Here is a 24,131-nt window from a genome sequence, read left to right as displayed (position 1 = left end):
ATCACATATAGTCCGAAAATAATACGGTATGTAAGACGCACCGGACCATAAGGCTATGTGCGCACGTTGCGTACAAGCCCTGCAGAAATTTCTGCAGCGATCTGAAGAGCACATGTGCGCTTTAGATCGCTGCAGAAATGTCCGTAGTGAGCGCCGATTCCATGCGCTCTGCCTGCAGCTCCTGCCATAGACAGAGCAGGAGCTGCCGGCAAAGCGCAGGAAAGAAGTGACATGTCACTACTTTTTGCGCAGCGCTTCGGCAGTAGCCGAAGCGCTGCGCTCTTAAACGCCACGTGCGCACGGCCCCTGCACAATCTCCATAGACTGTGCAGGGGAGGCAGGACGCATGCAGTTACGCTGCGCTACAAAGCGCAGCGTAACCATGTTTTTACGCGACGTGCGCACATAGCCTAAGACGCACCCTTGTTTTAGAGGAGGAAGATGGGAAAACAAAATTTTAACCAAAAAATGTCATGACATACTGTTATGGGGCGAGGATCTGCTGCTGACACTGTTATGGGGGTAATCTCCCCAAATTCTCTAAGGTACCCCATCCTGGTAATGATCCTCCTGCCTTGTATATATACTCCATCCTGGTATATGCCCTTATCCTACTATATACTGGCATCCTGCTATATACTTGCATCCTGCTATATGACCCCATCTTGGTATATATTCCCATTTTGCTATATATTCCCATCCTGCTATATACCCCCGTCCATCCATCCTGCTATATGGCCCCATCCTGCTATATACACCCATCCTTCTGTATACCCCATCCTGATAAATAACCCCATCCTGGTATATGGCATGTATTCTGTATCACACAAAAAAAACCCCAAAAAACAAACATTTATACTCTCCTTTCCTCGCTCCATGCAGCATTGCTTCTCCCCCGGAGTGTGGAGCCGTCATCTGTCACTTCCCTGCAGCATCGCGATCTCCTCCTGTCTGTGCCGGTCAGCTGACCTGCGTGACTAGCGGCGCGCACAACGATGTCGTCATCGCTTTTGCTCACCGCTCTCTACACAGATCATCTGACCAGCACAGACAGGAGGACATCGCTGTGTTGCAGGGGAACGGTGAGTATACTGATTCCCTGCGCTGATGATTATGCGCGGGGAGCAGTGAATACAGCCGCACATGATCACTCAGGCTGTAGTTGCCAGGGGTGATCACGGCCAGCTGTTTACTACGCGCCCACCTGTGAGCGCCGGCTTCAGTGCTGAGAGCTGATGGGCGGGAGGATGGGCGTGTATATGTAATGAGCGGGCCCACGTGGTCACGGCAGGCGCTGCCACAACCTGCTCGTGCCCCCGATGACCCTCTTCACCGCAGCACCCTCATTCAAGGCCGCAGCCCTATATTCAACCATTAGACGCACCCCCCACTTCCTGCAACATTTGGGGGGAAAAAGTGTGTCTTATGGTCTGAAAAATATGGTATATATACACACACATACATATATACACACACGCATCCATACAGTATATATGCATACACATCTACAGTGAATTATCTCCCATGGTTGGGTGTTGTTTTCCCCGGTCAGCAGGCACGGCAATGCTGCTTCTGGGAGATGCCACATGAAATCCTCCTCCCTGGATAATGTTAATTAAGAATAGGAGGCGCTCAGGTTTACGCCAACTAAAATACCAGTTTAACCAGTCGAATTGTTGTTCTGCCCAGTTAGGTCTTTTTGAATGGATTATATCAGCAGATTGCCCTGGATTAGTAAGCCTTGCAGGCTAATCACTAACATTCATGGTCTGTTTAGTCTTAGCAGTCCAGTGGGCGGTCCGATTTAAGAAGTGACTGCACTCATATGTAACTTTTCAGAATCAGTTGTGGGGGGGGGGGGGGGGGGGACATGAGTAAGAACATTGTGCTCATTATGACGCTATATACAGCAGGTGCAATGTGATTCCTTGCTGGTGACAGAGTTGTAGACAAATTTGAGCAGAGATTTTTTTTTTCTTAGCTTTGCTTGTACTGTTGATTGAATAATGAAATGATAAAGGCTACTATGTACAAATAAAATGTTGTCAATCACTGTGGGGACCGGTTGCCAAACCCCTAAGCTCAAAAAGGGCAAAATATTTCCAACTCTTAAAAATCATCAATATCTTACAAACCCAAATATCGGTGCGCTCGGCTATTCCTGCTCTATTCCACCAGATCAGGCGCAGTGTTCAACCCAACAGATCCCTTTGATGTAAGCAGGTTCTTCCAGACTTTTATCTATTCATTGGATGGGTTTATCCATACCAGGAGGAGGGCTGGCATTCCCCACTGATCAGCTGGGATCTTGTCCGACGAAGCCAAATGCAAGCGACTGGACAGAACTGTTTTTGTTTTTTGCAGGTACTGCATTGTTTTTTTTTTCTTGCCCATTCACTTGAATGGTGGATAAACAGCAGTACCAGACACCCGCACTATACAGTATACCCCTCTGATGTGTTCTGCCCTATATGTTGCTCATATTTGCCTGATCCTGGAGCAGATCTCAGCCGATCTGGGGTGGGGTGGAGGATTGTGCTGTGTGCATATTACTGCCCTATGACAAAATTAGCGGACTCTTTAATTTGGTATCTTTAAAATATGCTAGTGCCTGCATCTACATTGACGAACCAGGCCCCTCCAAAAAATTTTATTTGATGGGGTGGATACTAGTGACAGCCCCCCCACCCCCTCCCAGTTAATGCCAGTTCACATTCTGCAGTTGACGTTCACAATCTTCACACTTTCCCATGTGTTTGATCTGATATAAATGCATGCACTGATGGCACATAGGGGGGAGCTGAAAACCACCACATGTACCCTTTCTATCCGCCCGCTGACCCATCGGTTCCCAACACCATACCTCAATGGTTTTGACCTCTGCACTGATCCGATTTCCTATAATAATCAGCAATGTGCAATCCTTCAGTATTTCTAATAGTTATTGTACCCCAAATCCTGCTCTATGTATGAGATTGAAGCATGTGGATTTATTTGCATCCTGCCGTAAAGCGCTACCTTGTACTGAATATCCAGTATGTATGCAGATATAGAATGGGGGGTGGGGGGAGGCGATGTCAGAGGCGCGGACATTTGTGTAAATTGCCTTAACTCAAGTATACGCAGTGGGGATTCGTTTTTGTTTTTTTTTCTCTACCCTAGAATAGGGCCGTTTCGACTTCCGCCTCAATGTAACGTCGCCATCTTTATAAACGTTCTAGTGACTGTGGACGATATTTACCAGAGAAAAACGGAAGTTAAATTCCAATGAATCTGCTGATCAGATTGTGTTGCCTTGCACGACGGCTGTATATAGAGGAGCGACGGATGTGCAATCTCTTCTGACTGCCGGGGAGCGGACTTTACAGAACGTATGTAAGGTGGATGGCAATATCTAATGGATGAATTTCCAGATTAAATGGTCTTTAAATGGTGTAAATTTTTTTTTTAATTTGTAAAATTTTTACTGTACATTTGATTCTCATGCATAGTGTGATTCCAACTGCTTGTAATTTAAAACACTATTTAATATTCAGAATAAAAGCTATATATTTATAAGTGCTTTGTAACGTGTGTTTTTTTGTTTTTTGTTTATTTTATTCCCTTCGTACATTAGTAGGGAACGCAATGTGCTCGTATTTACAGCTGATTTATTGGGTAACTGCGGTGGGTTGTGTACTAAATCGTAATACACACTGGTTTGGGTTTGAGATCTGGGAAGTTTCCTGGCCATGGTCTCAAAAATTCAGTGTTTTGTTCACTAAATTATTGGGAGATCATCACCTAAACAGGAAAACAACTCATTTAAAGGGAATTTGCCACCTAATCATAGAGCAGCATAAGATAGGGGCTGATTCAAGTGATGTTACTTACTAGGCTGCTTACTTTTGATAAAATCACTGTAAAGCTGGGGTCACACTAAACGACAGCGACAACGACGTCGCTGTTACGTCACCAAAATGGTGACGTAGCAGCGACCTTGTAAGTCGCTGTTATGATCGCTGCTTAGCTGTCAAACACAGCAGCCGAAGCAGCGATCATAACGACACGCGTCGCTGTGCTGCAACATGTGCAGAGAGCAGGGAGCCGCGCACACTGAGCGCTGGCTCCTTGCTTTCCTAGCTACAGTACACATCGGGTTAATTACCCAATGTGTACTGCAGCTACATGTGCAGACAGCAGGAGCCGGCACAGGCAGCTGAGTGCGGCGGAGGCTGGTAACGAAGGTAAATATCGGGTAACCACCTTGGTTACCCGATGTTTACATTGGTTACAGCTTACCGCAGCTGCCAGATGCCGGCTCCTGCTCTCTACTCGCTTCATTTCGTCGCTCTCTCGCTGTCACACACAGCGATCTGTGCGTCACAGCGGGAGAGCGACGACCAAAAAATGAAGCAGGACATTCAGCAACGAGCGGCGACCTCACAGCAGGGGCCAGCTCGTTGCTGGATGTCACACACAGCGACAGCGACGGGACGTTGCTGCAACGTCACAGAAAATGGTGACGTAGCAGCGACGTCGTTGTCGCTGTGTGTGACGCCACCTTAAGGCTGTGTCCACGGGAGATTAAACCTGCGGCTTTATCTGCGGAAAATCCACAGATTTTCTAGATAAATCCGCAGGTTTCAGCTTGTACAGACACTCCCCATGTTATCCATTGGGACACTGGGAGTGCGGTGTCCATGCTGTGGATTCGTGCGGCTGCGGATGTCCCGCAGCCGCACGTAATTGTATGTCAGTTCTTTCTGTGGAATTACCTGCGGAAATCCCGGCCCTCCACTATGGAGATAGAGGCCGAGACGTCCACAGGTAAGCCGCATGAATCTCTGCATGTTTTCCCGCAGCTATTCCGCTGTACTACCACAGCTAAAAATAGCTGCGGATTTCGGCGAGCAGCTGCGGGAAACCTGCGGCCGTACCTGCGGATATATCCGCAGGTGGGAGCTCCCGTGGGCACATAGCCTTAATCAGCAGATTAGCATTGCAGGACTACTTGGTGTGCTGCCAGGTAGTCCAGCATATTCATGAGCTCTGTATAACTGCTAGATATGCAGCAGAGAAAACATTGCTTTTATCAAAATGACAGCAAACAGTTCAGTAAGTGACACATCGCTGGAATCGGGGTCTCTGTCTCTACATTATGCTGCTCTCAGATTAGGTGGCAAAAACCTGGTGACAGATTCCCTTTAAAAATTGGCTGCACTGCTGGCAAAAAGCTTCTTCCTGCGGTATTCTTTGAACACTTTATTCACTACGCATTTCAATCTTTATTAAGTGTAAAACAGGTCACAAACATTGGTACATGGAGAGATTTATAGTCCAAAATGGGCCCAAGAAGCCTAAGGTAACACTCACGGAGGGGTTGGGATTCAAAAAAGAGGGCAAGACGACAAAGAAAAGTGTGCAGAGTAAAAGAGAGGGTGTGTGTCTAACTGCAGAGTAAGAAAGTGTCTACAGAAAATGAAACAATAGAAGCATCATTAATGAAACATTGGTCCTAAGGTAATTAAGAAAGGATAAAAGCATAAAAGGATGCAGGATTGGAACCCGAAGGAAAAGTATAAAAGAGAAGGAAGCAGCAACACCTAGAGCCAAGATAGTAACTTATAATGGAGGGTGGGGAAAAATATATGACAGGGAATGGCGAAGAGGTGGAAGAAGAAACAAAAGGACATGGACAGGACAAAGGAAGAAACAGTAATGCTACTTTGACATTTCCGTCATTTTCCCTCAGTCACAATCCATCGCTTTGAGAAAAAAATGCATCCTGCAAAATTTATATTTGGCCATGGGAGGTTACGGCTACTTAAGAAATTCAGTAGCGGCCGAGGAGCTGTAAGTGCATAATCACACCCAATGTGCGACCAGACTTAGAGTAGCCGTCGTTTTAATTTTTATTTAATAAATCATGTACATGAAAATACAACTTTGTAATATTTCTTATCAGAGAAATTTGCTTCTTTCATTATCAAAATTCTCAATTCTGATGTATAATCTGTATTCAGTGAAGACTTTCCCATTACTGAGAGGTGGCAGTTGATGCTGATGAGATTCTATGTCGATGGAGGGAGGAGCTCCTGTCTCTGCATCTAGCGCATCCCTCTGCCTCTGTCTCCTCCCTCCTGCAGTTGGATAATCTATGTAGATAGAAGGAAGGGCTGGAACTCTGTCTCTAGCTCCTCCCTCCTGTAATTGGTGCCATTTCCCGTATATAGAAGAGGGAGGAGGGGTGGAGCTCTGCATCTAGCTCATCCTTTGCCTCTAGCTCCTGCAGTTGGTACTGGTGAGATTCTATGTAGATAGAAGGAGCAGAGCTCTGCATATAGCTCCTGCCTCTAGATCCTCCTGCAGTTGGAATTGATGAGATTCTATGTAGATAGAAGAGGGAGGAGGGGTGGAGTTCTGCCTCTTGCTCCTCCCTCTGCCTTTAGCTCCTCCTTACTGCAGTTGGAACTGATGAGATACTATGTAACTAGGAGGGGGCAGAGCTATGTCTCTAGCTCCTCCCTCCTGCAGTTAGTACTGATGAGATTATATGTAGATAGGAGGGGTGGCGTTCTGCCTCTAGTTTCTCCCTCTGCTTTTAGCTCCTCCCTCCTGCAGTTAGTACAGATCAGATTCTATGTAACTATGAGTGGGTGGAACTATGCCTCTAGCTCCTCCCTTCTGCAGTTGGTACTAATGAGATTCTATGTAGAAAGGAAGGGGTGGAGGTCTGCCTCTAGCTCCTCCCTCCTGCAGTTAGTACTGATGAGATTCTTTGTAGATAGGAGGGGTGGAGCTCTGCCTCTAGCTCCTCCCTCCTGCAGTCAGTACTGATGAGATTCTATGTAGATAGGAGGGGTGGAGCTCTGCCTCTAGCTCCTCCCTCCTGCAGTTAGTACTGAGATTCTTTGTAAATAGGAGGGGTGGAGCTCTGCCTCTAGCTCCTCCCTCCTGCAGTTAGTACTGATGAGATTCTATGTAGATAGGAGGGGTGGAGTTCTGCCTCTAGCTCCTCCCTCCTGCAGTTGGTACTGATGAGATTATATGTAGATAGGAGGGGTGGAGTTCTGCCTCTAGCTCCTCCCTCCTGCAGTTCTTTGTAGATAGGAGGGGTGGAGCTCTGCCTCTAGCTCCTCCTCCTGCAGTTAGTACTGATGAGATTCTATGTAGATAGGAGGGGTGGAGCTCTGCCTCTAGCTCCTCCCTCCTGCAGTTGGTACTGATGAGATTCTATGTAGAAAGGAAGGGGTGGAGCTCTGCCTCTAGCTCCTCCTGACATCATAGAATCTCCTACAGTTAGTTAACCTTCAAAATGCCTTTTCTCCTCCTGGAGTAGCACTTTGGGGTCCTAAGAGGATTGCCTGGCTTATCTTTTCCAATGCTACCCAATCCTGTAAATGTTCCATTTATAAGGTCATATCGAAAGATGAGCTCCACTAATAGATGCGACCCCCTAGAAGAAAGTGGCATTGTTTTAGTAAGAAAGTCAAGTGATTGATATGGGACCCTTCAGGGACTTGAAGGACTGTAGATGTAAAACATCAATTAGGCTGCTAATATGGCGCGTTGCTTTTAGGAGACACCAGCAAGAGGCTCGGAACGTCAAACCCTGATGTCTCCAGGATTACTTGTCACATTATTAACACCTTGAGACTATAAACTGGGTCTTTGAGTATTTTCCTTTATCAGTTTATAATATAAATGTTCTTGTCTAACATCAGAATAAAACTTTTCCATATCTTTGGGACAGATTGGCAGCAGAGTTACATTCCTTCCAGAACTTTGGTGACAAATATTGGACGTCTGAGAGGTTGCCAGGTTTGATAATGTGCAATACATAGGCAACCGGTGCAATGTCCTTGATTTATTTTTTGTATTCGAGGGCATATAAATTTGCTTTTCATCTATTAAATTTTAAGATAATCAGATAATAAACACAGTTAATTGTGCGATGTGTTTCCTATTCTGATTTCTAGGTATTGCTAGTTAATCTCAATCTTATTTGGTTATTAAATGTAAAGAAAAGTTTTAAAGGGTTTATCAAGGATTAAAAAAAACCCTCCAGAAACGGCACCATACAGGTTCCTAGAGTAATGAATGGAGTCCCTCGAAAGATTAAACAGTACCTGATGCAAAAGGTCTGGGGCTGATTCTGGGTTTTGCAGGACTTTAAAAAAAAAAAAAAACGTAATCCACTTAGTCTCATATATAAAATTTAAAAAAAATAAAATTAATTTATACATTTATTTTTTTTTATGTAATTCTTTCTGGACCTGATGGGGCAGGTGTGCATTGTTTGTGTTTGAGGTGCTCAGTAGGAGCATCAGAAATTTCATCCCATTGACATAATTGAAGATCCTTACTATATCCCGACCTCACGTTCTCCTGGCAGGTATTTTGAGATTTTGGGTCTCTGTAAATAGTTTTAGATAGGTTTTCACATTCAGGTTTTTATTTTTTTGTCGTTTTTGAAGCCAGAGCCAGGAGTGGATCTTACCTGGAAGACACATGTGAAGCTGGCTTGCACTTTGTTTTTGGCTCTGGATTTAAAAACTGCATCCAAAAATGTGAACATGTGAACACACCCTTAAGCTATTCTGCTGCTGAAACCTTCACTGATCAAATTTAATCTGTACAGACACCTGTTGGTGTTTTAGGTTCCCTAGAGCGCCCCTGCAGGGGCAACTAAGTATTACACATTTTAGTGGAAATGCATGGACGCTTCCAGAGCAATAAATATTATGTATTAAAGGGGTATTCTCATTTTATTAAATTGATAGAATTGCAAAGAAGAAAGTTTGCAAATTACTTAGAACAGAGGGATTTTTATGGTTTACTACTTTTTGCCTGGGTTACCGGCCACCCCTGCGCTGAATGGTCTCTTAGGCAAGAAGCACAGTCCGTACACACTCTATCCTATAGGACAGTCATGGCGAACCTTTCAGAGGCAGAGTGCCTAAACTGTAACTTTAAACCCAATTTTTTTTCTCGAGTGCCAACACCGCAATTTAACCAATTCTATTACATAAATATTGTAACCTTACCTTTGCAGTCTTCTCTCCAGCAGGGGGGCATCACGCTCATGCTTACCACACATTGAAGCTCAGCCACTGCCCTCTCCAGACACAGCAGTTGGATTAATCTTTATGGAAAATTACAGTTAACAAAAGGCTTATGGCACATTTTAATGATGTGAGTGTAGCCATGCAATTCAATGAAAGCAAGAGCTCACTACCTACTCAATCAACCATTTGAACACAAAAGAAAGGGACTTTTACAAGATAATTATAAAAGGCTTTATTGATATGAAATATTAAAACCAATTCCGATAAATACAATGGTATTATCACAATAATACCTAAAAATAACAGACAACAATATGAGGAAAAGTGGGCGGGCTTCAACCAGCGCTGAAAGCATACACCGCCTCTACACTACTAGAATCTGCCCTCCCAACAATCGGAACAGCCACAATGGCTAAATTGTGAATTCCAGCGGGAGAAGGGGATAGCGTAGAGGCATATTTACCGATCAGGGTGACAGCGCTGGAAGCAGGCGGTAGGGAGCCCCCAAGGACACCCGTTGTACGTTTCGCAGTACTATGCTGGCTTAATCATGGGTGATTAAATGGTGTACCGGCAGGACCCTTTTATGCTCGTATACGCGGTCACATGATCGCCGTTTCGACCAATGTACTGTATATAGTGCGGCGCATGCGCGGCTGTGTCGCTCATCACACACACCCACTGCTGGCTTCAGAGCCCACATGAACGTCTGGTAACCAAGGTAACCAAAACGCCTACCAGTGGGCATAGGAAACCCCACGGTGGGAGCGGGAGGAAGCGACCCAGTCGGGCCAATCCAATACATGGTAATCACAAAGTCACAGAAAGAAGAGGTAAGTGAATAGATTCAGTTTGTGCAATAATAGGGCAAAAAGTTGAGTCTGTATATTCGGCAAATTTTTGCCCTATTATTGCACAAACTGAATCTCCTATGCCCGCTGGTAGGCGTCTTTGTTACCGGACGTTCACGTGGGCTCTGACGCCAGCGGTGGGTGTCTGTCTCCCCCCTGGCATGTTTTCCCCATGCTGGCACTGTCTCCCCCCTGGCATGTTTTCCCCATGCTGGCACTGTCTCCCCCCTGGCATGTTTTCCCCATGCTGGCACTGTCTCCCCCCTGGCATGTTTTCCCCATGCTGGCACTGTCTCCCCCCTGGCATGTTTTCCCCATGCTGGCACTGTCTCCCCCCCTGGCATGTTTTCCCCATGCTGGCACTGTCTCCCCCCCTGGCATGTTTTCCCCATGCTGGCACTTCCTCCCCTCTGGCATATTTCCCCATGCTGGCACTTCCCCTCCCCCCCCCCCCGACATGTTTTCCCCATGCTGGCACTTTCCCCCCACCGACATGTTTTTCCCCATTCTGGCACTTCCCCCCTCCCTCCCCCCCTGGCATGTTTTCCCCATGCTGGCACTTTCCTCCCCTGGTATGTTTTCCCCATGTGGGCAATGTCTCCCCCCTGGCATGTTTTCCCCAAGGGGGAGTGTCAGAGCGAAGAGAAATGTCTCCTCCACTCCAGCACAGCCTTGAACTGCCGGCGCGACCACGTCAGCGGTACAAAGCTGCTGCATGAGGCGACAGCGTGCGTGCCAGCAAAAAGGCTCTGCGGCCCCAGCTGGCACGCGTGCCATAGGTTCGCCATCACTGCTATAGGACATGTAAGCTTCTCTGATGTTGCTTGTAGGCCTCCATCACTACAGCTCCAAAGAAGCAAGTTTGCAAATTACTTATTAAAACTCCTCTCTATTCTCGAACAGGAGGATTTTTAATTTTGTTGTTTACTACTTGTTGTCTAGGTTACCGGCCACGACTGCGCTGATTGGTCTCCTAGGCAAGAAGCACAGTCCATACACGATCTCTTGCGATTCTTTGATGCTGTCAGTTTGCTTAGTTTATGCCTCCGTCACTTCAGCTCTAAAAAAGCAAGTTTGCAAATTGCTTATTAAAAATCCTTTCCATTCTCAAGAATAGAAGGTTTTTAAATTTTGTTGTTTACTACTTGTTGCCTGGTTTACCGACCACCCCTGTGCTCATTGGTTTCCTAGGCAAGAAGCATAGCTAGTACACTCTGCATCCTATAGGACATGTAAGCTTCTCTGATGCTGCCTTTAGACCTCCAACACTACAGCTCCAAAGAAGCAAGTTTGCAAATTACTTATTCTCAAGAACAGAAGGATTTTTAATCTTGCTGTTTACTACTTAATGGCCACCCCTGCGATGATTGATCTTCTAGGAAAGAAGCACAGTCCATACACGTGAAAGCTTCTCATCGGTCCAGAAAGTGCTTAGGCCTCCGTCACTCCAGTTCTACCTCCCCCCCCCCCCCCCAGCACCGCTGCCTCCTTCCAGCTTGCATGACGACCTATATATTGTTGGGTGACTTCAAGCAAAGAAGCATCTGTCCAGTAGGAGGAGACAGCGCTGTGTGGATGAACAGAGCTGGAGTGACGCAGGCTTCAGATCTACAAATAGCTCTTCAGCCTCATTTGCATATAAATTCAAACACCCATTTCTCAGTAATGGAGGAACGGATTGGTCATGTAAAGGTATTGCTGAACTTGTCCTTAAAAGAGCTACACGTGCCTATCGAGTTTTGGAGCTGAACTCCTGATGACTGTTTCCCTTTAAAGAAACAACTAGAAATCAAAATATTTAAAGAACAATTTGATGCTTCACTTCAGGGTTCCTCCTTCAGGCATAAATTCCATCGAGACATGGAATTAACTGGCATCTGCTACTAAGACTAGGACCAGGGATTTTCGCCGGTATATTCATTATTGATCATTATTACACTTCTGGTAACAGGGTGAGTAGCTTCTTAAAAACCCCTTCAACTCATACCGCAAAGTGAAAAACTTTGGGGGAAAAAAAAATTAAAGGTAAAAAAAAAAATAAAATAATGGGGGGCCCCATTTAATTTTTTTTCTTTGTATTTTTTTTTTTTCATTCAGAGTTTTATAATTCATAATGGGAAGTAGGAATATATTCCTTCACAGGATTATGTTTTGTCATTTGAGTCATGTTTGTTCTTCTCTGTTCCCTTAAAATAACAAAGTGTGAACACGAGCCAAGTGCCTGTAGCTGTTCTGCTCCATAACATAAATCCTGTTTATCGGGCAGGAGACTTGTCGCTGGCGGTGGCCTTTTCCCTGATGCTGTAATAAGACGTTTATCAGTTGTGTGAGCGCCGATAAGGTCATCATAACAGATGTGCATGATTAAATTTCATGCTTAAACTCATGGGTATAATGCCGGTTATTCTCCCCCCGAGTGCCGGCCTCTGAAACTGAATTGCACAAGACATTAAGATTTGGCAATGCAATAAAAGGGCAAGTGTTTTTCTCCACACCTCAGTTACAAAAGCAAAGGGTGAGCAGAGATTTCACAGAGTCCACTTGTCAAACTGCTCTGTATCAACGATGTTCCGTGTTTGGAGGGGTAAGACGTCCTCACGTAAGGAGCATCTAATATATAAAGCTGTGAATGTGTGTGTGTCCGTTAAAGGAATTCGCACCGTCGCATTTACAATCACGAAATTAGCGCCATTCTATAGACTATAGACTATGTTTTGAGGGAAAAATTTAACCCAGCGCTTTACAGTTATTCGCAAAAAAAAAAAAAACTTCCTCCATTAAAGTCAACGGAGCTGAGAGCTATAGGTGATTAATAGGAGCTGTGATTGGTTGCTATAGGTAACGAAGGACATTCTTGGTATAAAAAGCTTAAGTGTGAGGTAATATGATTTTGGTACAGCCAGACAGAGACCGACACACACAGACAGAGAGGCATACACACTGAGAGAGACACAGAGATAGAGATACACAGAGACTGATACAGACACAGACTGATACAGACACACAAAAAGAGACACGGACACACAGAAAAAGACACACTGCCTGTGTTTCCATCTCTGTGTGTCTTTCTGTGGCAATGTCTCTTTTTGTGTCTGTGTGTCTCTATCAGTCTCTGTGTGTCTCTGTCTGTGTTTTCCTCTCTGAGAAAGAGGGAGAGAAAAAGACCATTACTATATCCCAGGCAACGCCGGGTACTACAGCTAGTATGTACTAAAGTTAGAGCTATCGGGCTTGCATCGAAAGTGTCTGGTTCCTCCAAGAATCTGATTTTACAGGCCACACTTTTTCCCTCTATTGTATCATCATATCTTAAAGGGGTTGTCCACTACTTGTACATTGATGGCTTGATCTTAGGATAGGTCATCAGAGTCAGATTGGCCGTGGTCTGGCACCCCCGCCGATCAGCTGTTCTCTGTTCCGCAACCAGGCAGCTGGAAATGCTCAGTACCGGAGCTGCCGTGGCCGAGTGCTGCGCATCCGCCTCCCATTCAAATTAATAGGAGGTGGATGTGCATTACCCAGCCATGGCCACTATTAGAAGACTGGACAGCTCCGGAACTGAGCATTTCTGGCCAGCTGCTACCGCCGATGACACCTACAACAGCTGATCTGCGGGGTGTCAGACCCTGGCCGATCAGACATTGATGACCTATCGAGAGAACAGGCCATCAATGTAAAAGTAGTGGACAACACCTGTAATAGATAAACAAACACCCTTCTCTGTCTATGAATTGACCATGATAGAGAAGGGGGCTGGCTTAGATATTGAAATGAGCCAGAAAACCAGCCCCTATGTTGTACAGCTCCACTCAATGTCCACAACAGGCCACTGCTAATAACCGCCTATCGTTTGGAGAGTTGGGTGTCGAACCCCCAGCAATCTGATATTGATGGATCTGCCCCATGTATAGGTCATTATTAATAGATGCCTGGACAACCCCTTTAATAATTATGCAATTTGTATTGTGAAATCTGGTGACGGATCCATCCATCCTATAATCACTTTTTTAAATATGAGACCATATTATTATTTATTGTTATAGCGCCATTTATTCCATGGCGCTGTACATGTGAGAAGGGGCAAGTACAACAATCATGAGCAATACAAGGCACAGACAGGTACAGGAGGCGAGAGGACCCTGCCCGCGAGGGATCAGTGTCTACAGGTATGGTGACAGGTGTAAAATACGGCTAGAATTTCATTTTTAATTCTTAAATAGTCTCTGTATTTTCTGACAACTTGATCTCATTTGAAATCTATTTCTTTAGTCCACGGCCTGTTGTCAGGTGTCTCTTGTGTCTTCTATGTCTGTCAATTTGTATATAGGCATTTCAATTTATGACCGGCAAACCAATGGCAGGAACAATGCATGCAAGAAGCATGGGATAGAATATTCCAGAACCTATAGTACTGGCAGAATACTTATGAAGAGCAAGCACGCATTCAAAAAGAGTGGAAGACAAATTATAAAAGAGGAGGATCAGCATCATTTTTGGACATATTAGACTGGTGCATGAACCAAGAACAATTTTAAGCCTCTTTCACACGTCTGTGCAAACAAACAAATGTGTTGGACGGTCAGTGGTATAGGTGCATAATATATATATATATATATATATATATATATATATATATATATATATATATATATATATATATATATATATATATATATATATATATATATATATATATATATATATAATATATATATATAATATATATATATATATATATATATATATATATAATATATATATATATATATATAGATAGATAAAATATATATAGATAAAATATATATATATATATATATATATATAGATAAAATATATATATATATATATATAGATAAAATATATATAGATAAAATATATATATATATATATATATAGATAAAATATATATAGATAAAATATATATATGTGTGTGTTCCTGGTGCTGTCCATCTGCTATCCAAGTGACATCTGGTTAGCACGCAGATGGCATGAACTTGTAAATTTACCTGTCTCCAGCACTGCTGTAACTTCTGGGTCCGCAGTCAGTGCATTGAATATTCATGAGCATAATGAGCAGGCCTGGAAGCAACAGCAGCATCGGTGACAGGTAAGTATAAAAATATATATATATTTTTTTTTTAAAGTGACGTGTTTTCTCCGGTACGTGTCACATGGATCACATCAGTGTGCGGTTTGTGTGACACCCGTGCTGCAGGCAGAAAACAGACATGTCGCCGCGTGGAGCTCACAGACACTTGTGTGCTCCACATGCACATACTGTCAATGTGAAAACAGGGATGTATGTACAAATCCATTGAATTTAATGGGTCTACTTGTCCATGTCTCCATTACGTGTGGAAACGGACAACACATGTACTGGACACACAGACGTGTGAAGGAGGCCTTAACTTGTTCGCGAGATGAGAGCGATAAGACTATACTTTTCTACAGGTTTTTATGTAGTATCTGTTCTTATCAGTGGGTTTGACCTTATAGGGCGGGTGCATATATGGCCAATGAGTTGAAGATTCAGGGTGCACGCTCGGGGGGTTTACATAGTTCCTCTGTCAAGTGACCTTGTCCATAAATTGAGGGTTTGAGGTTCAGAAGTGCACCAGGAGAGGTGACCCTTGGGGGCTCGATCTCACTGGGTGTGGAACCACATTTGTGTGATGGAACATTTCCACGCACTTCACGTTCATTCTTAAAGCGTGTAAACCCTTATTCCGAGCCTTCTGTCTACATAGGAGAATTTTTATGATTTCCTATAGCATTACCCTGTAAATTCCATCATTCCCACTGAGTACTTGGGACAGGTTCCATTATAGGTTCTCTCCTGAATGGTCTGGATCAGAGGAAGGTGTTTGTTGGTCAACAGATTGCTCAACCCCCAACTCCTCTTCTACAGGAGAAGTGTCCAACTAAACTGGTTCTCTGTTCCACTGGGGTGGCAGCCAAGGTACATGCTGGGAGTATGATTAGTTTTGGTGAGGGAACTGATCCCACTCAACCTGTAGTCCCTCTAGTTTGGAAGAACAAAGGAAGGTCTATTGGTGGCCTTCTCCATTTGGAGTCACTTTTTTGTGAGTCTTCACATTTATCTCTTGGATGGAGAGTACTATCTTGTAAAGGAAATGGCTTTGCGGTAAATGCACAAAATATACAGTTAGCTCCAGAAGTATTTGGACAATGACACAAGTTTGGGCATTTTAGCTGTTTACCAAAACATATTGAAGATACAGTTCTATAATTAATATGGGCTTAAAGCGCAGACTCCCAGGTTTAATTTGAGGGTATTCACTTCCTAATTGGAGTAAGGGTTTAGGAATTACCACTCTTTAATGGGCTGCGTGGGCTATTCCCTTGTGAATCCATCAGCAACTAAGCAGGTAAAAGGTCTGGGGCTGATTCCAGGTGTTGATATTTGCATTTGGAAGCTGTTAATGTGAACCCACAACATGTTGTGAAAGGAGCTCTCAACTGAAGAGAATTAGACTGAAAAAAAAAATCCATTGGCCGCATGGATTGCGTGACATAATGTCACACGATTCCCAGGAGAGCCAATGCCAACACTACTGGAACTGCATTAGAGGTGGGTATAAGTGCAATTATTTTACTTGGGGTTAAACATTCTAATTGAGAAGGGGTTGTCCAAGTAGTGGACAACCCCCTTTAAGAAAAATTGTTGCACTGGAGCTATATGATTAGTTCAAATCCAGTAGTGGACAACCCCTTTAAGGAAAATTACCACACTGGAGCTCTGTCATTAGCACTGTTACGTCACCATGCTGGTGTCCTGGGTTCAAATCCAGTAGTGAACAACCCCTTTAAGGAAAGTCACATATTGGAGCTCTGTGATTAGCATTATGTTGCCATGCTGTTGTCCTGGGTTCAAATCCAGTAGTGGCAACCCCTTTAAGGAGAGTTGTCCCAGTAGAGCTCTTTGATTAGCATTGTTACGTTACAGTGCTCTTGTCCTGGGTTCAAATCTAATAGTGGACAACCCCTTTAAGAAAAGTTACTGCACTGGAGCTCTGTGATTAGTACTGTTCTGTTGCCATTCTGGAGTTCTATGTTCAAATCCAACAGTGGACAGCCTATTAAGGAAAGTTGCCGCACTGGAGCTCAATGATTAGCACCGGTACATTGCCATGCTGTTGTCCTGGGTTCAAATCCAGTAGTGGACAACCCCTTTAAGGAGAGGTGTCCCAGTAGAGCTCTATGATTAGCACTGTTATGTTACAGTGCTCTTGTCCTGGGTTCAAATCCAGTAGTGGACAGCCCTATTAAGGAAAGTTGGAGCTCAGTGATTAGCACCAGTACATTGCTGTGCTGGTGTCCTGGGTTCAAATCCAGTAGTGGACAACCCCTTTAAGGAAAGTTGCCGCACTGGAGCTCAGTGATTAGCACTGGTACATTGCGGTGCTGGTATCCTGGGTTTAAATCCAGTAGTGGACAACCCCTTGAAGGACAGTTACCGCACTGGAGCTCTATGATTAGTACTGTTATGTTGCCGTGCTGGGGTCCTGACACCACCTTAGAGAGACAATCATGGTTTGGTTGTCCGCAACCAGATATAAAAAAGCGGAATAGTGCATGCTGGGAGTTGTAGTTCTGCAGAGCATCCGTTGCTTTTTGATGACTTTTTCCAGCTTTGTCCCAAGGCGGGATATTCTCTTATCCTGCAGGATTGCAGACTTCTCCATACTGGTGCCGATCTTGCAGCATAATGCAGGGCATTGTCTTAGTAATATTGTGCAGATATGTATAATATTTACCTAGGTGTTCTTTCTAAATAAGAACGGGAACACTTCCTTGCAGAATTACAATGGGACGACTGGCAGAGCGGAGTGAGTGCCACAGCTGGAACAGCTTCTGGGGCTTGTTTGGTTTTTGCATGTGGGATGCTGCCAGACCCCACCCCTTCCCTAACTGTGCACTAAAGCGACGTGTACTATCCCCAGGCTCACAGCAGCTGCAGCCGCCTGCTACCTACCTCCCTGCTCCTGACCCGCACCTGTATCCTGACCCAAAGCATTGGAGCAAGTAAGTACTGTGCATGTGTGCACCCTAAACTGCAAACCACAGGACCATGGGGGACGTGGTGTGACAGCCAGAGCCATTCATGTGCAGTTAGTGTGATCAGCTTCTTCTACACTAATAGTCCAACTTTATAAGACGGAGTATTAGGAGAACAAGGCTTTTGGATCTGTAGCATGCACAATGGACGCCTTCATGCTGATGACTCACGTGTGTGTACAGTGATTGCATTAATGCACTTTGCACTGTAACCCTGTTGGGCACTAGGTGCCCAGAAACGCACAAAGCTCCTCACTAAAGTCAATTGGTCATGGATCCGATGAATGAAGGCGTCTGGTAATTATCAGTCACAACTATGACTGCGGCAAGTTTAGTGGCCACAACTATAAGGGTGAACAAGTCACCCCTGGAGGGATCATCAGATGGGTTCTTCACTAATTCGCAATATTTAGAAGTAGTGATGGTCAAATAGTAACTATTCGGGTTCCAATTATTCGTAACGATTCCAAAAAAAGTTCTATTCCGGTATTGATCTCGAATAACGAACCTAATTCAAGTCAATAGCTAACCCGAGTGTTTTTCTTGCCGTGACGAATACTAGAATAAAACTCCGTAAGCGTTATCCGAACATGCATAGTTACTATTCCCCATCACGATCTATAAAATCCTTATTATGATGCAACAGGATTGTAGAGTCGGAGGACATTTGTGTTCTACGGGGCAATTTCTTACGGTCAAATTGATTATAATGGAGGCAGGTGTAATGAAAGGAGACCTATTAAATATACACAAAGGTTTCTAGTATCCTGGTCGCCATGTCCTCATCCACATGAGAGTATGTATCCTTCGTTTTTACATGACCATGGACATAATCACGACAACCAGAACGAACACATCCAAAGTAGACATTGTTGGATGCACTCAGCAGTATAAAGCCTTGTACAATAGAAGGTGTATAAGAGACATCTTGGCTTACATAGGTCTTATACATGGCATTATAAAATCTAATGTCGTTACAGCTTTTTTTTTTTTTTTTTTTTTTTGCTGCTTTCACTACTTTTCAGAATAGGTAAATAAAAATATTCTACATGGCAACTTTTAACAGGTTTCTGCTATCTGATCTCTTCCTATTCTCCTTCCCATTCTTCTCCTCTGCCTTCTTATTCTCCTTCTCCTCATTCTTCTTCTTGTTCTCCTTCTTCTCCCTCTCCTCTTTCTCTCCATTTTCATTCTTTTTCTCCCCCATCCTTCACCTTTTTCTTCTATTACTACTACTACTACTTCTCCTTCTCCTTTTTCTTCTCCTCCTCCTTCTTCTCCCTCCTTCTTTCTCTCCATTTTCATTCTTTTTCTCCCCCATCCTTCTCCTTTTTCTTCTTCTTTTTTCTTCTCCTATTACTACTACTTCTCCTTCTCCTCTTTCTTCTCCTCCTTCTCCCTCCTTCTTTCTCTCCATTTTCATTCTTTTTCTCCCCCATCCTTCTCCTTTTTCTTCTTCTTTTTTCTCTTCTCCTATTACTCCTACTTCTCCTTCTCCTCCTCCTTTTTCTTCTCCTCCTTCTCCCTCCTTCTTTCTCTCCATTTTCATTCTTTTTCTCCCCCATCCTTCTCCTTTTTCTTCTTCTTTTTCTTCTCCTATTACTACTTCTTCTCCTCCTTTTTCTTCTCCTCCTTCTCCCTCTCCTATTTCTCTCCATTTTCATTCCCTCCCATCCTTCTCCTTTTTCTTCTCCTTCTCCTCCTTTTTCCACTCCTTCTCTTTCTCCCTCTCCTCTTTCCATTTTCCTTCTTTTTCTTCCTCCCTATCTTTCTCCTTCCTTTTTCTTCTCCTACTTCTTCTCCTTCTGTTTCTTCTCCTTCTTTTAGTATGACTTTTTTTTTAGTACTTTAAAGGGATTGTCCCTACATTGACACTTGTTTCATATCCAGGTGTCTGATAGTTGGGTGCATATTTCACCATTTTAATGGAGTGACAACTGTTTGGCACTGTTTTATATAAGGTTGAATTCAGAGATCCGTGAAACACGATCCACATACAGCCTGATATAGCCAAATTGGCCCCGAATCTCCTGACCAAACTCCACAATCTCCTATTTCCCTATGAGTCTGTTGAGTTTGGGTCAGACCAGTGGTCAGTCACACATCACAATCCAGACTCAGGATCATGAAACATGAATGTGGACACCAGCCTAAATTCTATGACACTGATGGAGATAGCGGCGTACAACTCTAGACAATCTTCCTCAGACCCGTTGGCTTTCACATGTTGAGCTGCTACTCCATTCAAACAGGGAAAACCACAATGTGATGGCTGAAGGCCCCGGCAGTGAGACCCCCGCTAATAGACATTTATTACTTGGGTAGGTGACAACTGTTGATCTTGGGACATCCCTTTACGAAAGGACAGAGTAATATTCCATACTACACTTAAAGTGGAAGTGAGAAAGCTCTGAAACTCCTGGACCCCAATGTAAAATCTGAGACAGATCCCCATGTATCATCTATAACACCGGTATCCTGCAACAGAAGAAACTTTTGAGATCCCAAGTCACCAATGTTTGGATATGAATAGTCCCTCTGCACCCCCCATGGCTTATCTAAAGCTGGTGGGTCTGATGGGTTCATGAGAATCTTTCTATGCTCTTCAGTCCTGCTTCTCTCTGTATATTAGGTATTTATTTCTACATCAGCCTTTTTAGATGTTTGCATTCATACGTTAAGCTTCAAGACGTATTTGAGTTTATGATTCATCGTTTCAATAAAACACAGCCATAACAAACTCCCAACAAGAGCAAAGCTCCTGCTTGGTGATTGTTTTACATTTTCTAGACAGGATTCACACAGCCGACATTCGTGGTTTATGTATGCACTACAATGTCCAGATGGGCCACGACTCGAGTCTACTGACCACCCTGTACTCAACCTCAAAGGCATATATGAAACTGTTGAATTCTGGTCAGAAGAATTGCGGCTGGTACCATACATGGTGGCCCAAATTCTAAATGCCAGCTGTAAATTTGGCTTTATAAAGTTTGTTTACAATATAACCATGACATGGGTTTAGGGAGTGCTTACCATATAAACATTAAGGAGAGTAAGGGGGTCATTATTAATCTTCTCCAAGTCCATGCAAACAGCCCTTTATGAAATGGTCACGTCAATATACTGTCTAGGAGGGATCTGCCATTTTCTTGCTCTTCGCTCTTCTATACTGATCAGCATGCATGTGGTTTGTAGGCGCCAATGGATGGTTTGGGTGAGGGACCATATTGCTAAGATTTATACATTGCATCCTTCTGTAATTTCGCCATGATAATAAGTCCATCTCCCAACAATATAGTATTTAGTTTGGTGTCAAAGCGTGATGGGTCATACAGTCCAACCACTATACTCATTTCTATGGTGTCACTCATCAACAATGATACCATGTTTTCCCCAAAAATAAGACCAGGTCTATTATTATTGTTCACTCCGAAAGATAGGGTTTATTTTCAGGGTAGGTCTTATTTTTTAGAGAACACAACTTAAATTTGATTCCCTATTTACTGCTAGGTTTATCCCCAAAAGAAAGCAGACATCCCCTGAAAGAATTACTAACCAGATCTCAAACAATTAGAGTTGGCAAGAGAATGGGCTCTCACATACAAATCAGGGTCAGTGTTAGGTTTCCCTGCATACCACAGCAGTCGCTCCCACTGCTAGCCGGATACGCATCACTAGCGCAGAGAGCGGAGGAATACTGTGACCGGATGTGTGTGTGAGACCAGAACGGTGAGGGACCTGACAACAATGCAGATATCTGTGTGAGAGCCCATCCACTATCGGCACTCGCCAGCTCTAATGCTTTAAGATCTGATGAGTGCGGTTTTTTGCGGGGGGGCTTTCTGCTTTCTTTTGGGTCTGTCTTCTATCTTTTGGGTCTGTCTTCTATCTTTTGGGTCTGTTCTCTGTCTTTTGGGTCTGTGTCTTGCTGTCTTTTGGGCCTGTCTTCTGTCTTTTTGGGCCTGTCTTCTGTCTTTTGGGCCTGTCTTCTGTCTTTTGGGTCCGTCTACTCTCTATTGAGTCCGTCTTCTCTCTATTGGGTCCGTCTTCTCTCTATTGGGTCCGTCTTCTCTCATTTGGGTCTGGCTTCTCTATTTTGGATCTTTCCTCTCTCTTTTTGGTCTGCTCTCTTTTGGTTTGATCTGCTCTCTTTTGGGTCGGTCGGTCTGCTCTCTTTTGGTTTGATCTGCTCTCTATTGGGTCGGTCTGCTCTCTTTTGGGTCTGTCTTTTCTCTTTTGGCTCCGTCTTGTGTCTTTTTGGTCTTTTTTCTTTTGGGTCTGTCTTTTCTCTTTTGGGTCTGTCTTCTCTCCTTCGAGGTCTGTCTTCTCTCATTAGGGCATGTCGTCTCTCATTAGGGGATCTCTTCTCTCATTTGGGCATGTCTGCGTTTTAACCCTATAACGCGCAACTATAGAAATCTACATAGAAAACAAGTAACCTAGCAGGCCTGTGAGGCCCAGGTATGCGTTCTAGGGTTAATGAAGCATCCTGCTGTATTCTATATACTTTTTTTAGCTGCCTGAACACCTCCTTATTTAACCGCAACTAGGGCTTATTTTTGAGTAGGCCTTATTTTTTAGCATATTCCAAAAAGGTCAAAAATTTCTGCTAGGGCTTCTTTTCGGGAAAACACAGGAGATATCATTCAGTATCATTCAGACTGGTCACCCAGTAGTACAGTCCAGCCACTATACTCTCATAGGATTGCACTCGTCAAAAGAGTGATAGGTATTACACAGACGTCACTCAGTAGTACAGTCCAGCCACCACGCTCTCTCGTAGGGTGTCACTCATTAATAGAGTGATAGGTATTGCTTGGGCAGATCACTTAGTAGTACAGTCCAGCCTTCATATACTTTTTTCAGGTGTAACTCAGCCTATGTATGAAGATTAGCACGCCATGCTTCCGTTCTCGTGTGAGATAATCTCTATAGATATGTTAAAGGCGATTCAGATCAATTTCACATCTCACTTCAAGAACAGCCACTAATTGTAACCGGGATAATATAAGCAGAGATTGCGTAAAATAACTTCTTATTGTTCAATACTTAAAGAAACATTCAGTCCCAAAACTGAATGAGCCAAAGAAAACAATAACTATATGTCAGTGTAACTTTTTGGAAACTTGACAGAATCATCATCTGTGTGATCACTTCTCCTTCAGCATGGATGGGTTTAATTAAAGAGAGTGGCCTCAGTCAGGGAACTTACTGTAGAAGGAGCGTATCTGAACTAAGGGTGGTTTAAAGGAGTAATGGCCTCAATCAAGCAACTTATGCTGCTTTCACACTACGTTTTTTTAACATGCGTCCTGAACGTTTTTTTGCTGCAAAAGCGGATCCAGTGCAAATGCGTTTTTCAATTTCAGCTGCAAAAGCGGATCCAGTGCAAATGCGTTTTCATTTCAATGCATTTGCAATGGACTTGGGTCAACATGCGTTGACATGCGGTTGCGTGCAGTTTTGTCAGGATCCACTGAGCATGCCCAGAAACCACAGAGTTTGTTTCTTTCTTCTTTATTTCTCTCTCTCTTTCTTTCTCTTTATTTATCTTCTCTTTCTCTCTTTCTCTGTCTTCTTTCCTGTCTTTCTCTCTCTCTCTTTCTCTCTCTCTCTCTCTCTTTCTTTCTCTCTTCCTTCTTTCTCTCTTTCTCTCGTCTCTTCTTCTTTCTTTCTCTCTCTCTTCTTTCTCCTGTCTTTCTTCTCTCTCTTCTTCTCTCTTCTCTTTCTTTCTCTCTCTCTTTCTCTTTCTTTCTCTCTTTCTCTCTTTCTCTCTCTCTTCTTTCTCTCTCTCTCTCTTCTCTCTCTTTCTCTCTTCTCTCTCTCTTTTTCTCTCTCTTTCTCTCTTTTTCTCTCTTTCTTTCTCTCTTTCTCTCTCTCTTTCTTTCTCCCTCTCTCTCTCTTTCTTCTCTCTTTCTTCTCTCTTCTTTCTCTCTCTCTCTCTTTCTCTGTCTCTTCTCTTTCTTTCTCTCTCGTCTCTTCCTTCTCTCTTTCTCTTTCTCTCTCTTTCTCTTCTCTCTCTCGTCTCTCTCTCTTTCTCTCTCTCTTTCTCTTTCTCTCTCTCTTTCTCTGTCTCTTTCTCTCTCTTTCTCTTTCTCTGTCTCTTTCTCTCTCTCTCTCTTTCTCTTTCTCTTTTTCTCTTTCTTTC

General features: G+C 43.7%; 1 protein-coding gene across 1 annotated transcript in view; it reads left to right on the top strand.

Moving 5' to 3' along the window:
• Window positions 1–17,881: 17,881 nt before the first annotated feature.
• The window catches only part of BHLHA15 (basic helix-loop-helix family member a15), a 23,693-nt gene continuing 17,443 nt past the window's right edge, over window positions 17,882–24,131 (top strand). The window contains exon 1 of the mRNA XM_075319166.1: window positions 17,882–17,947. The gene's annotated coding sequence lies outside the window, so the exon portion shown is untranslated. The remainder of the gene's footprint in view (window positions 17,948–24,131) is intronic.

The sequence above is a fragment of the Anomaloglossus baeobatrachus genome, chromosome 7, assembly GCF_048569485.1.
Source record: "Anomaloglossus baeobatrachus isolate aAnoBae1 chromosome 7, aAnoBae1.hap1, whole genome shotgun sequence".
Classification (NCBI taxonomy): Eukaryota; Metazoa; Chordata; class Amphibia; order Anura; family Aromobatidae; genus Anomaloglossus; species Anomaloglossus baeobatrachus.
This window is presented reverse-complemented; position numbering and strand designations above follow the sequence as displayed.